Source organism: Hemicordylus capensis, chromosome 1 (assembly GCF_027244095.1).
Source record: "Hemicordylus capensis ecotype Gifberg chromosome 1, rHemCap1.1.pri, whole genome shotgun sequence".
Taxonomy (NCBI): Eukaryota; Metazoa; Chordata; class Lepidosauria; order Squamata; family Cordylidae; genus Hemicordylus; species Hemicordylus capensis.
The window spans coordinates 416364243-416376706 of record NC_069657.1 but is presented as its reverse complement, the minus strand read 5'-3'; positions in this window follow the sequence as shown (position 1 = coordinate 416376706).

Below are 12464 nucleotides of genomic sequence, written 5' to 3'. Positions count from 1 at the left end.
CCCCCCATCTATTCATTATGTAGCTCTATAGATTAAGATTAGGTCTTTCCTACCCAAAGTGTACTTCACCAATAAATACTTAGCATTTAGTTCTACAAGAATCTCCATGTGTCTTCTGTACACTAAACTCTGCATTCTACTCTGTGGAGTGGGCAGCTTCTTTAGTGCTCTAATTAACTGGGGGATAAAATTACAAGCTCCAACAGCCCTGACATCACTGAAGGACTCCGCAACACTGTCAGGAATCATGTGAGAAGGGTGTTTTTCTGAATCACGCCCCGCTCCATACGTTCCACACTCCAAACCCCTGTTTTAGCACAGTTACGTCAGGGCAGGTGCACTCTCAGCACAATCACATCCACCTCATGTGTAGCAGCCACCGTTCATCTGAACTGGCCCCGAACCAGGACACTTAAGATTCTGTGGTAAGTTTGGCAGAGAACATTTGGCAGAGAACTCACCTCGTCTTCAAACTTGTAGCACTTATAGTAGGTAATGTCATTGTAAATAGCAGGGGTTTGCAGCTTTGGGTCCCCAGATGGTCACTGTGTCTGGGGATGATGAGAGCTGTAGTATAACACCACCTGGGGACCCAAGGTTGTGAGCCCCTGCTATGCACAATAACATTACTGGGAGCAAGCAGGAATGGAGCTGTGCTGGCAGCCTATAAGGTGCTGGAGGTCTCCAACATACATACAGGAAACAGGCTGTGCCGTCAAGTCGGTGCCAACTCCTGGCGACCGCAGAGCCATGGGGTTTTCTTGGTAGAATACAGGAATGGTCTACCATTGCCTCCCACCTCGCAGTAAGAGATGATGCCTTTCAGCACCTTCCTATATCACTGCTGCCCAATACAGGAGTTTCCCATAGTCTGGGAAACACAACAGTGAGGATTCAAACCAACAGCATCCTGCTCTCTCTAGGTAGGTTGCTTCCCCGCTATGCCATTAGGTGGCACATACATACATACATACATACATACTTACAGTACTTCACCAATCCCTGTCTATGACCACATGTTCTGCATCTGGCTCTTCTATGCCTTGTCAACGTGATCTGTCAATTGATCTCATCTTGCCTGCCTTGACCATAGGCTCCTTCAGATGTTGGTCTGAAGGCTCACTATACCCATAAGCAGTGGGACAAAGTGGGAGGACACCCTGCCCCTGCCATGTCACTCATACCCGCACCCCATAGGGTGGGGTGATGATGGGGCTGATGGGGCTTGTCTGAAGAGGGAAAAGCCCTCTCCATGATGGCAAGCAGATTCATGATTGTGAGGGTCAATAGATCCTTGCAATCACGGGTCCAACCGCCACCATGGAGAGGGCTTTTTCTTCTTCAGACATGCTCCATCAGGCCCGTGAGCTAAGGGGCGCAGGGATGAATGATGCAGTGGGGGCATGACTTCCTCTTCCTTTGCCTCACCGCTCACTGGAGGCTTTACAGACAGAGCTGTTACCCCAAATCTCCTTCAGAAGAGAGTGTGTGCGTTCACACAGCAGCCAAACTTTCCCCAAAGTCCCTTTGGAGTCCTTGGACCCACTCCACACACAAATCGGACTTTGTCTTACAAATTCTAGCTTATCTCAAGGTATTTCTGGCTTTTAAAAATGCTGGTTTTGAGCTACTTTTTCTGAAAACACCGGAGCAAATAGGGAGAGGCACTGATGCAGAATCATTAGCATGATGAGGATACTCTTTTTAGAAATGCAGATATAGCTCTTTAGTATTCTCTCCCCACCGCATTGGTCAGAAGGAAAACATGGACACCTGCCATATGAACTTGCATCAAAAGCAAACCCAAGAGCAGAGTGTGATTCGAAGTGGCTTCACTCAACATTTACCTCAAAGCATGTGCAAATAGTTCCCAGGTATGGCAAGCCTTCAGACCAGGCCTGCTCAACTTAGGCCCCCCAGCTGCTTTTGGACTACCACTCCCATAATCCCCAGCCACAGTGGCCAATAGCCAGGGATTATGGGAGTTGTAGGCCAACATCTGCAGGAGGGCCGAAGTTGAGCAGCCCTGCTTTAGACTATCGTCTGCAGGAGTCTCTTGTCTGCTTCCTCTAGCTGCTCTGACCCTCATCTACCTGCTCCACTAGCTGCAGCATGGGTCAGAGCCAGGCCAAGGCCTAACATACCTCCACACATAGACAGATGTTGACATAGCTGGAATTCTTCAGAAAAGCTATTTTTGAGGAATATGTCTAAGTGTCTCCTAAATGCTTCTCACCAGCTGGATGAAGGAATTCATTAAGCCATGTCCTATGCTTCACACTACTTGCCAAAACTTGGCAGTAGCCTTTGCCACTCTTCACGCACATACACACCAACCAGTCTCTCTATGTCATAATAACTGGCCTGAGAATTCCTGGGAAAGTAAATAGGATACCTTCCTTGGTTTCTACAGAAATACTTGGAACATTGCTGCTAGCAGCCTGAATGTAATGGTCACCATTGTTTGATAGTAAGATGTATGATGACATGAGTTCAAGTCTTCAACAGCATTGGAAATTATGTGTTCATTAAAGTACTTGACAGAAGTCTCTTTGAAAGTAATAGGACAAGTTAGTCATGACTTTCTTGTGCTATTAATTCCAATGGGACAGCCATCGTGTAACTTAATCAGGATGTCAGCCATTGTCTCCGAAGTGGAGTTTGCCATACAAGAAGTCATACAACCATCTCAGGCAAGAAAATTGAGAAACTGAATGCAGCTCATCCTGGAATGACCTGATGTAGCTGATGAGATGATCTTGGCAGAGCAGGTGGTTCACAAAGGGAGGAAGGTGGAGAATGGGAAGAGAATGGAAGGATAATAGTTGCCTTTCCCTCTCTGCCTTCCTACCCTCACCATAAGATGATGGAGATCTATTGCAGCTCTCCATTGGTAATCCTAGAAAAATGGGGGGAAAGTTAATTTTCTCACCAAATGTGTAGTGTGCACTTGACCTCTGGTAGCAATCCCTTTTAAATATTAGAATAATTAAAGCTGAGCACCTTAATTCATAATTGATCCCTCCATCCATCAACTTTGCTTTGTATTCTGTTCACCAAATTTTACCTCTTTGCAAAATTCTAACAATGTATTTAGTATTCAGAGTTTATTGCAATATGTTTTACATATATGAATAGATTGCTGTAAATGCTGAAGTGCTGACCTTCAGCATTTCTGCTGTCCTTGCTACTTACATATCTCCTATGATATTGTTTCTTGGCATGAAAAGAATGGCGTGCAGCAAAAATACCCAGCAATGCATGTATTGGAGAAATTTCACTAGTGGTCCACTGCAAAATTCTGGAGAATATCTGGGGTGGGGGAGGGATCTTGATTTTGTCCTACTATACACCTCCAATCTATGCAGAAAATGAACATTTAAAAAGTTTAATATATGGTCATCCAATTTTCGTGTCCCATCTGATTGATTTGTGGGGGTTCTTTTTGAACAAGTTTCTGCATGCTAAATAATAAAACTACCAAGCATGTACATTTTTAATATCTGGAGGGGGAGCTAGATTCTGACATCTCAGAAATAATTAATAACTTGTGTTTTAAAGGGGAGGAAATTCGGTATAAACCAAGGAGATAAATACTAAAGTAAAAATTTCTGAAGGAGTAGGAGGAGGCGGCAAATATTTTATAGACCTGTTAAGAGCCTTTTAACAGCTTTTAAAAATGCCATACATCACACGGCATCTTTTAGCACCAGGGTTTCCTTTGTTACTAGAGAAGCAGGACTGAAACTTTCTTTGAAACAACAAGCTCTTGGAAAAAAAATGCTTTAACTAATAACAGACAGACATACTTTCCATTACAACAGAAAGGCCAAATTGTGAGAAGCGGGCAACTTAGTCCATGCTGAAGCAGAGCCAGTGGGTTTCACTCTCTTATCTTGCATATTGTATATCATAAATCCAAAGAGGGTTCTGAGATAGGATATCTGGCCCTTAATTCATTATTTCAGAGCAAAGGCAAAATGGTTCCTATTACAGATTTCTTTCCCCTTGGGGTGGGTTCAGATATCACACACAACCATGGTTTATTTTGACTAAATGTGGTTAGTATGTATGTCTGAACCTGCACCAGCCAACAAACCATGTTTTTTCCCCAGTCAGACCATGATCTGAATCCAAAGTTTGACGTTTGTTTGTTTGTCCTAACCATAGTCTTGAGTGATGTCTGAACTGTAATCATGGTTTAATCTTAGTTTGTTTCATTAGCTCAAGTCTTTCAGGGCTATTGCATAGAGGGACGCAAGCTTGATCATGGGAAATAATGAGGGGAGCTGGAACCCAAACCGTGGTCTTACAAAGTTAAATGAACAAGCAAGACAGCATTGCTCACTCTGGTAGATGACCTTCTTCGGGACCTTGATGAGGGTAGTGTCCCTCTCTTGGTCCTTTTAGATCTCTCGGCGGCTTTTGACACTATCGATCATGCTATCCTTCTTGACTGCCTGCGTGGGTTGGGTATCGGGGGCACTGTTTTACAGTGGTTCTGTTCTTACCTTAGCGGGCCTGTCCAGTTGGTATGCATTGAGGACAGATGCTGTGACCCATGGCCACTCTTTATGGAGTTGCCCAGGGTTCAGTTCTCGCCCCTGTCCTCTTTAACATCTATATGGAGCCACTGGGTCAGGTCATTTCCCAGTTTGGGGTGAGATTTCATCAATACGCTGATGAATCTCAGCTGTATATTGCCATCCCACACCATTCTGGAGATGCTGTTTCTGTGCTTACTCGATGCCTGGAAGCTGTTAAGGTCTGGATGAATCAAAATAAGCTCAGACTGAATCCCATTAAGACCGAGCTACTTTTACTCAGCCCTCATACCAGCCAACAGTTGGATGTGAACCTTGTTTTAGATGGGTTGGCATTGCCCCCGAAGGAGCTTGTACATGATTTGGGGTCCTTTTGGACTCGCACCTCCTGCTTGAACAGCAGGTGGAGGCTGCGCCCAGAAGTGCCTTTGCCCAGCTCCATCTGATTCGTCAATTACGCCCTTACCTTGATTGGCAAGCATTAATGACAGTGACCCATGCCCTTGTTATCTCCCACCTAGATTACTGTAATGCTGTCTATCTAGGGTTACCTTTGAAGATGATCGGAAAGCTACAACGGGTCCAGAATGCAGCGGCCCATTTACTTATGGGTGCCAGAAAATATGACAGGGTAACACCTCTCCTGCAGTCATTGCACTGGTTGCCTACTTGCTACCGAGTTCAATTTAAGGCCCTGGTTTTGACCTTCAAAGCCTTGCGGGGTTTGGCACCTGTCTACCTACAGACCCGCCTCTCCCATCCAGTTTTCAAGAGGTTCGGGGCGCAAGGACCCATGAAAGGGCCTTCTCGGTTGCTGCCCCACTTCTCTGGAACTCCCTTCCCCTGCAGATTCATTTAGCTCCTTCCTTGTTGATTTTTAAATCTCTATTGAAGACTTTTCTTTTTCACCAGGCTTTTACCCTGTAGTTTACCTATTTGCTTTTTTCTTTTCTGTTAGTTACTTTAGTTTTATTTAGAATGTAATTTTAATGCTGTCTTGTTTTGCATGTTTTTGTACACCACCCAGAGTCTTCAGAGTGGGCGGTATAGCAAATGTTTCTAATAAATAAATAAATAAATAAATAAATCTCCCATAGAATAGCCTGAGACCTTGATATTTTGTATATCCTCATGTGATTGCCTCTGTTGATTCGACAGTGTTCGATGATATTAATCCGATAGACACAAGGCCAGTTCAGATGAACCTCAGTCCACAGCCGCTTCACCTTGCAATAACTCTGGGTCTGCGGTGTAAACATGCTCACTCCAACATCATTCAAGGATGTGCCGATGCCATTGTGGCATGTCCTTTAATTATGTGGGGGGTGATAATAAAAAATCACCCCTCTACACATACTAGAAAACTCTGGGTTTTCTAGTGCATGTAGAGGAGTGATTCGGATGATTACCCCTCACACACAATTAAAAGACATGCCACGATTAAATTGCCATGTCCTTGAGTGACATTGAGGCAGACACATTCACACCATGGCTCCAGCGTTATATGTTGAGGCAGCTGTGGGCTGGGGTTCATCTGAACAGTCTCACAGAATGCCTCCAAGCAACCAATAAATACAGAACCACAGGTTTTTGCACACACTTAACTCCACACCCTCCAAATACCGAACCCAACCACTCACATCACTGGCTGACATGAGAATTACTCAAAGTAGTCCGACTGAAATTAGGAGGGCAAGTTAGGCAAAGCCAGCCACTGTCAATAGGATTGTCTGTAATTTTTATCTTTACAGCCAAACTAAAGAATCAAGTACCCAGTATGGAACATGACCCAGCAATTCTCTTGAGCAGAGGGTGCTAAACAGTGACAAGCTTTTTAAAGCAGTCAAGTGCTCAGGAGGGACAAAGCTTAAGTCTACTAACTTTTTACAAATGAGTGCTAAGTTAAACTCAGTTTTCCAGAAAAGAAAGGTATAACATGTAACTTGTGTGTTCTTGAGCCACATTTCTGGTTGTTTTTAAATGACTTTTGAAAACACCTGTTTTATCAGACTTTTAGTTTGTGGTGTTTAAAAGTTTTATTTATGGTAATTTTAATCTGTTTATACAATTTTTAGGTTTTGGTGGTTGTTTGATTAGATTGTAAACCGCCCTGAGATTTTATATAGGGCGATATATAAATGCAACAAACAAATAAATAAGGGATAGACAATTCATTGGTCCAGGGGCTCAATTTGACCTGTAGACAGACTGAGATGAAGATAACAGTCAGATAGCTCCATAACTCTTCTGCCCAATGCAAACAACACAGACGTTCTGGCAGATTCTCTCTTCTTATTTTGCTCACAGCAAGATAGAGGCAAGTAACTCCTACACCCACTTTCTCTTTAGGTAGCTCCTTAATAGGGATGTGCAGAATGTTCCGAGTTGGAACATTCTGATCTCAGAATGGGCCATTCCAAGTGTTCCGAGCTCAGAACAGAACGACCCTTGAAAAAACAGGCTGTTCTAAGTTCAGAACAGAACTCTGTTCCGATCAGAAGGTTCTGAGTATTCCAAGTACCATTTTGTCTCTGTTTTTCCTTTGCTTATTGGTTTTCTGGCACTGGCTTCTGATTGGCTTGTGATCTCCTTGCTTCTTGCTTGTTATCATAAACATCAAGTGCTGTCATGGGCAACTGTGCCCCCAGTGGCTGGGGGGAGGGGGGAGCCAAAGGAGGGATTTTCAAAGTCTATTTAAGAGACTGTTTGGAGGCAGCAAGGCAGAGAGCCATTTTGTTCCTCAGAAGAGGAGGATCAGAAAGTGATTGCAGAATCTCAGCACTGGTGGGTGCTATGGCATCTGTTTTTTCTTTCCTTGCCAGCCAACTCCTTTAAAAAAAATTGTACCAAAGTGGTAAAAAATTGTACCAAAGTGTGCCCAGTTAAAGTGGCTTTAACTGGGTGCTGCATTTGAATTTTATTTTCTTCTTTGGGTTTTTTCTTCTTCCTGCTTGTGCCAGCCCCCAGTGGCTTTAATAACTTGGGTTCTGTGCTGATTTATTTTTTCTTCTGCAGTCCCAAGTTGCATCATTGCTGCTGCTGTATGCCTGCCTGGTGCATTTCTTTTTGTAGGCTGGTGTGTTGACTTCTGTCTGGTGCCCAGCCTGCCAAACTCTCTCTCTTTTTCTTTTTTCAGGTGGGGGGGGCTTTAAAATTTATTTTTTGGTTGGGTGGGTGCCCACCTGCTGGCACCCACCTGCCCAACCCCCAGCTGTTGAGTCCCAATCTCTGCTCGGCCCAAGAGTGCCTCTGAGAGCAGTACCTGACTTCTGTACAGAAGATGCCAGAAACCCCCAGAAGAAGATGCCCCAAACCCCCAGAAGAAGATGGCAGAAGGTGAGATGCCCCTACCTCAGTCAGCTTATAGAACTTAGTTCTTTAAATAGGGTTTAGTTTGGGGAAGGGAGGGATTAGGTACTAGGACTGTAGGACAGGAGGGCTGGGTTTGGGTTAGAGAATATGCCACATTCATCCCCTGCCCTTTCCCTTTCCCTTCCCTTCCCTTGAACTTACCCCATTGTTGCTCTCATTCCCCTCCAAAAAGCCCCCCCCCCGCATAAAGCCTGCTTCTTTATGGGGGTTAGTTTCTGTGTGTGGACTACATTGCAGTACACAGCACTGTGCATGGCACACACCACATAAATAGACCACCCCCAACCAATATCCCCTTTAAAAATACCTGCCTAAAAGGTGCTCCCCCCATCAGAGTTAGGGCTTCGGCTTTAAAAAACCCAAGATGTCGAGGAGGGTGCAAGGCAGGGCCAGGAGCAGAGTGGTAGCCAAAGGGAGAGGCTGATGCTGCTGGTCATTGTGGGTGACAGCAAGAAGGGCTCACTCCCTGAATTGTCCCCACTGCTGTGGTGCCATGCAGCCTGACCTATCCAGAGGAGCCTGGTCCACAGCAAAAGTAGAATTGGAGCAGTGGGGGGGGGTCCTCCCCTGTCAAGGAAGATCTTCCTGTGGCAGCAGGGAGGAGGTGACTGTGTTGGCTGCTACTAGCCCAGCCAGATCAGTCTCACCATCATCCCCAATCCCCCTTGGCAGTGCGAGCCCACAGTCTGAGACTGAGGAGGAGCAGGAGGGTCATTCCAATTCCTGGACCTTCTCAGACTGACAAAGGCAGAACTTGGGTGCCTGCCTTCCTTGAGTTGTGGTTTGTTTTGTTTGTGAGATAATGTTGTGGTGAGAAACAGTGGCAGCTCTCTCTCTCTCTCTCTCTCTCTGTAATATTTCTTGGTGATTGCTGTGATGTTCTCCATGTCTGGACTTGAGACTAACTTGTGCTTCACTCACTCTCTGGTCTGCTCTGCAATCTGCATTGCAAGGTGTAAGTGTGTTGTCAAGTTGATTTCGCAAGAGCCCTGTGGTTGTCTTTGGTAGAATGCAGGAGGGTTTACCATTGCCTCCTCCCACACAGTATGAGATAATACCTTTCAGCATCTTCCTATATCACTGCTGCCCAATATAGTACCAGTGGGGATTCAAACCGGCAAGCTTTTGCTTGTTAGTCAAGCATTTCCCCACTGCGCCACGTAAGGTGTACTCTGTCAAAATGTGGCTGAAGTTGCTCTAGTTGAGCTTATGGCTGTGTTTGCTGTTAAAGGTGCTGCTGTGACACCTGTTGCAATGCTAGGAAGTAAGGAGTCATAATTGTGTGAGAGCAACTTGTGCCAATTATGTTACTATAGTGCAGACACAGTGGCTGGCATTGGATTATACACAAACCAAGGTTTGTGTCATGGTTCAGCTCCGAACTGCAGCAAGCTGCAGCAAGGGGAGCAGAGAGTGGGATATTTTAAAAAGAGGAGAGCAGGTTCTCTTCTTAACTCCATGCTGACCACACAAATGGCACCTGTGCATGGGTGGACACTGTGTGTGCTGGCACCGTGCGCAAGTTCTTGGGATGAGCGCTGCAGCAGCAGGAAGCTGCATGCAGTGGCAGAGAGCATGTAAGGACCTGCTCTCCTCTTTTTTAAAGATGCTGCTCTCCGCTCCCCTCTCCACGGTGGTGAACCATGGTTCATGCACATCCCTAGTGGATTCTGGGTCAGTTATTTCTTTTGGGCCATTTTTGGACTGTGTTGGGAGGGACAGATACCCTTTACTATGTACTTCTGCTATGTTATTCAAGGCAGGGTTGCAAAATTTGCATTGCAATTTGCAATGCAAAACCTGTTTGTGCACTCTATGAGTGCAGCTTGTTCCAGCCATAGGGAACAATGGGGAAACTCAAAACAATCCACTGTTCCCCATGGGTAGCTCCTAGGGACCCCAAAGTGAGTTGGGTGGTAGGGCATGATGGGTGACCCACCCCACAAAATTAATGGACGTGGGTGATTGTTAATACATGTTTAACTTTTCCCCCAAACCCTCATAAGATCCTATGGGGTTTGGGGGGAAAGATTAAAATAGACAACATTTATTTTTTAGTTTGCAAGTTCTCTGTTAGCCATTGGTTAAGCTTCTATGAAAACTGAAAGATGTGTGGGTTAAAAGTAGGAAAGGAAGTATGAATGCAGGCCCTAAGATGACCACACTGAAACATGTTTTCAGTATCCAGTCCTGTAAAATGTGAAGCATTAAGTAAAAATGTGCTTCCGAGCATCTCTGGAGCATCTTTCCCCATTAATAAATGAATATAGCTAGCTAGCTCCTACCCATCTGGGATCGGGGTGAATGGCTTCTAGTCTAAACAATGTGACTTCCAGGCAGATAAGGCTTTGCATCTCTCTTTCTAGGAATTATGTGTTTCCTGAATGTCATAAATGCGAGGACAAAAAGGAAAGGAATACAGGAAGAAGCAGCCCGCAGGACAGGCTGGGGAGTAGGGAAGGAGCAAGAGAAGGATGGTTGTGGGTGGGTTGAGGGGGAAGAACTCTGAGGAAAGTGTGGACTAGAGAAAACAGGCTGAAAGGGTCCCACAAGGAATAGCTCTACAATATATTGTCTGATGATCAGTGATGTCCCTTATGCTGAGATGTCACAGAAAGAGAGAAAGATCATGTGGTACCTAGGGACAAAAATATTCATGGTGGTGGTGATGGTAGTGGTGGTAGTATTTGTAGTGGGAGGATGCAGAGACCTAATGTGAGCTGAATTTCAGATGTGTTCAGGGGTGTAGCTATAATTGAGCAGATGGGTTCAAAGAATCCAAGCCCCCCAGCTCCTGAGGGCCCCCCAGCTACACCCCTCCTTATTTTCTTCATTATCTCCCTCACACCAAGGGGCTGCTGGGGAGAGGAGTGAATGCAGGCCCCCTCTCCCTTAATTATGCCCTTGGTTGTGTTATTTGATTTGTGAAGGCATATATCTCCAGATCATTTGTATAATTAAAAGAAAACCAACCAGAGTTCTGTTTGGGAGAAGGCCCACATGTATGGACATGCTTCTGGCAGAATGGGGTGTGGAGACATGAGGAAAAATGAACTCAGAATATACCAATTAGCAATAATTGTTTTGCAATTTCTGCACTTCCTCAATTAAATAAACCACCTCTTTTTTCTTTTTAGCTTTTCTTCTTTTACTGGACAGATTTTCACAGATGCCACCAAGGAGGTAACACTGACATAACAAAATAGGTTTGCTGGATTCCCCCCCCCCCGCCCCACTGGGATTTCACTGTACTTTTCCTCCAGATTCTAGCCAGTCTTCACTGAACAAAGATATCGCTTTTGATTTATATATAAGGGAAGAAACCCTAAGTTGGATGTCCGTGAGGCAAGGGAAGGGTAAAGTCTTTGTTCAGAAAGGAATTTAGCTCTTGAGTTTAAAAATGCAGTTTCTTTCTGTTATTTGAAATGTGAATCTCTGTTTACTTTAGAAAACAAGAAGATTGTTAACACGACCAGCCCTACGGGGACAGGACAGGGCTACCCAAGGTTGGGCTTCCCCCGCCTCCCACTCACCACACCTGTCATCTGGACGCATAGGCAGCGGAGCTCTGTTTGGGCTCAGATCATGTGAGGGAAGGCAGGTAGGTTCCTGCCTTCCCCCCAGCCCTCTCCAGACTCCAACCCCAGACACCTTGGCCGTGTGGACAACCTCATAGTCTGCCAGACTCTTTAACTGCTTCCCAGATAGTCTAATCTGAGTTCAGTGAGACTACCATATTAATTTGTCCAACATGCCAGCTCAGTCCTATGCATAGTGGGTTACATGCAGTGCAGTGAGCCATGCACCCAAGAAGGGTGCAATCTTGCTGGTTCAGCAGCACTCACCACTCACCTGCTAACCCTAGTGCAGGTGGAGAAGACTCTGTGCCTATGACACTGCATCAGAGCAGCTGCACCTGACACATAGCATTCCCAATGAGAATCAGGCACAGCTGCTCTGACGCACAGTGTCATTGGCATGGAGCCTCCCTGCCGGTGCTATGAAGAGTGTGATGAGTGCCGGAGAGCCAGCGAATCCACATACTTCTTGGGTGCATGGCTCGCTGTGCAGCATGTAAGCCAGTTTATTCAGGTCCCACTAATGTCAATGGGGCTTACTCCCAGGAAAGTGTACACAGCATTGCAAGCACAGCCCAAGTTTACTCAAAACTACATCCAACTGTGATCAATGGGCTTACTCAGGGGCGTATCTATGGTGGGGCAGGCAGGTCATGTGCCCCGGGTGCCACTTGAAAGGGGCCGCCATTTTAAAAAATTTTTTTTTTAAAAATGGCTGCCAAAAACAAAATGGCCACTTCACATGCTAAAATGGCCTCTGTGAGGCCCTAGGCCATGCCAGGCCTCGCAGAGTCCATTTGAGCATGTGTGGTGGCCATTTTGTTTTCAGCAGCCATTTTTATTTTTAAAAATTATTTTTAAAAATGGCCACCACACATGCTCAAATGGTCCTTGTGAGGCCCTAGAGGCCATCAGGGGGTGGGGGAACCTTTGCAGACCCCCCCATGGCCTTTAGGAAGCCCCCAAAGGG